Below are 3,293 nucleotides of genomic sequence, written 5' to 3'. Positions count from 1 at the left end.
ACCTTAAAATAATTTAATAATTGTAAAGAAATCAGAGGAATCTTATTTATAGCAAGTACTGTGTTTCAGCTTTCAATAATCAATACAAATGTATTATATTTCTGTTACTTTGACTGTGGAATATTTTGATTGTGGAATACTTTGAGCATGAAAAGTAATGGAAGAAACTCTTTATTTTGACCTACAGTTCTGGTTCTAGATGGCTAATAATCCATCTTGGTCAGGAAAACTTGACAAGAAGGGGTAGGCCTGGAGGCAGGAGCAGGAAGCTGAGAGATCACATCTTAGTCTCAATCAGGAAGCAGAGAGAGTGAAGTGGAAATAAATTGTGCAATATAATCTCAAAGCCTGCTCCCAGTGACATTTTTTCCAGAAAGACTCAGCCATATAAATCATCCCAAACAGCACTACCAACTGAGATTCAAGTGTTCAAAGACCTGCAGGAACATTTCACACTCATACTACCACAATGGGCAAAAAATTCATATATTTAACAATTAGTAATTATACATTTTGCATATAATTTATGTATCAGTGAATTGTGATCAACTAGCTGAATATTTCTGCTGTTCTCTTTAATTATTTTTTATTCCTTTACATTTCAAATGATATCTCCCTTCCCATTTACCCCTCCACAACCCCCCATCACATCCCCCCCGCTCCCCCCACTCCTTTGCCTCTATGGGGGCGCTCCTCCACCCACTCACCCACTCTTGTCTCACCCCTCTAGCATCCCCATCAAATTCTAACATAATTCTATGCAGAACTTGAATGAATAATACTTAACTTCTTATGGAAGAACAAAAAATTTAGGGTAGCCAAAACAATCCTGTATACTAAAAGAGTTTCCAGAGGTATCACCAATACTAACTTAAAAGTCTACTCCAGAGCTATAGTAATAAAATCCACACTATGTTGGCAGAAACACAGTCTATGTGAGTGACTCTAGCCAACATTCCTAACAGTGGTAGACATGTATCCCAAAGTGGTTACCTCTTGTAGGCAGTCAGGATTCCCAGTGAAGGGATAAGGATACTAATCCACCCACAAAACCTTCTACCAAAAATGTGTCCTGCCTACAAGATGTGCAGGGACAAAGATAGAGGAGACCCTGAGGGAATGGCCAACCAGTGACTGGCCCAACTTGAAACAAATCCCATGAGCAAGAACCAGTCCCTGTCACTATTGATGATACTCTGTTATTCATGTAGACACCCTATCATAACTGTCCTCTGAGAGGCTTCATCCAACAGCTGATGGAAACAGATGCACAGACCCACAGCCAAACATTAGACAGAGCCTCAGGAGTATTGTTGAAGAGTTGGGGGAAAGATTGAGGGACCTGAGAGGATGAGTCTCTATAAGAAGAATAACAGAGCCCCTCACAGCAGCTACTGGTCCTGATTCGACTGATGTCCACTTCAGATATTGCAGCAGGATCTGATGTACATCTGATTACTTCAGGAACCATGCTGAAGCCACACAGTGAAGCAGGAACTGCCTTCATTCAGACCCAGCAGCTCCATGTAGCCATGGCTGACACCTTCCTGGAACACATGTGCCACCTGGACATTGTCTCCGCGCTGCAACACTGGCATCATTTGTACCATTGGCCCTCCTTCCCAATCTGTGGAAATGCTGAAGGAGATGATTAAGTCTGGAATGAATGTAGATCCCCTGAATTTCTCTCATGGAACCCATGAATACCATGCAGAGACCATCAAGAATGTCCGCACAGGCACAGAAAGCTTTTCATCTGATCCCATTCTCTACCATCCCTTTGTGGTGGCTCTGGATACAAACGGACCTGAGATCCGGACTGGACTCATCAAAGGCAGCTGCACTGCAGAGGTGGAGCTGAAGAAGGGAGCCACTCTGAAGATCACCCTGGACAACGCTTACATGGAGAAGTGTGAAGACAAAATCCTGTGGCTGGACTACAAGAAAATCTGCAAGGTGGTGGAGGTGGGCAGCAAGATCTATGTGGACAACTGGCTCATTTCCCTGCAGGTGAAGGAGAAAGGTGCTGACTACCTGGTGACAGAGGTGTAGAATGGTGGCTCCGTGGACAGCAAGAAAGGTGTGGACCTGCCTGGTGCTACTGTGAACTTCCCCTCCATGTCAGAAAAGAACATCCTGGACCTGAAGTTTGGGGTGGAATAGGATGTGGACATGGTGTTTGCATCTTTCATCCACAAGGCAGCAGATGTGCATGAAGTTAGGAAGGTCCTGGGAGAGAATGGCAAGAACATCAAGGTCATCAACAAAATCGAGAACCATGAAGGTGTCCCCAGGTTTGATGAGATCAGCAATGGGATCATGGAGGCTCTTGGTGACCTGGGCATTGAAATTCCTGCAGAGAAGGTCGTTCTAGCTCAGATGATTGGATGATACAACCGAGCTGGAAAGCCTGTCATCTGTGCCACACAGATGCTGGAGAGCATGATCAAGAAGCCATACCTCACCCGTGCTGAAGGCAGTGATTGTGGACAATGAAGTCCTGAATGGAGCAGACTGCATCACGCTGTCCAAAGAAGCTGTTCGCATGCAGCACCTGATTGCACGAGAGGCAGAGGCTGCCATCTACCTCTCTACTAGCAGCCTATTCGAGGAACTCAGCCTCCTGGCTCCCATTTCCAGCAAACCCCACAGAAGATGCCACCTTGGGTGCAGTGGAGACCTCCTTCAAGTGCTGCAGTGGGGCCATTACCGTGCTCACCAAGGATGGTAAGAATGTTCACCAAGTGGCCAGGTACTGATCTCAGGCTCCTACTATTGCTGTGACGCTACCATTGCTGTAACACTCCATCACCAAACTGCTCTCCAGGCCCATCTGTACCATAGCATCTTTCTCATGCTCTGTAAGGATGTACTGAATGAGAGGGCTGAGTATGTTGACCTCTGTGTAAATTTGGTAATGGATGTCAGCAAGGCCCGAGGCTTCTTCAAGAAGGAAGATGTGATCATGGTGCTGACCAGGTGGCACCCTGGCTCTGGCTTCACTAACACCATGTGTGACCATGTGCCTTTATGGCCCCCTGGAGCCCATCTTCTAGCCCCTGTCCCTTCCCCTCCCCAATCCTATCCATTAGGCCAGCAATACTTGTAATACTCACTCTGGACCATAGTGTGGTGCTGGTGGGCTGAGACACCCACCAGACTCTGAAACATGCAATAGAGCCCAGCTGTTTTTCATGGACCTATTTGAGCAGGGGGTGGGGGTGGATGCAGGATTGGAAACCCTCTGACTTTATCACAGAAGGGCAGCATCATCTCTGTGTACTTTGGTCCTG

The 3,293-nt window shown here is 46.3% G+C and overlaps 1 pseudogene; it reads left to right on the top strand.

Annotated features, from left to right (window-relative positions):
• The first annotated feature begins 1,469 nt into the window (after window positions 1-1,469).
• LOC116087402 lies at window positions 1,470-3,109 on the top strand (annotated as a pseudogene).
• Window positions 3,110-3,293: the final 184 nt, after the last annotated feature.

The sequence above is a fragment of the Mastomys coucha genome, chromosome X (assembly GCF_008632895.1).
Source record: "Mastomys coucha isolate ucsf_1 chromosome X, UCSF_Mcou_1, whole genome shotgun sequence".
NCBI lineage: Eukaryota > Metazoa > Chordata > Mammalia > Rodentia > Muridae > Mastomys > Mastomys coucha.
This window is presented reverse-complemented; position numbering and strand designations above follow the sequence as displayed.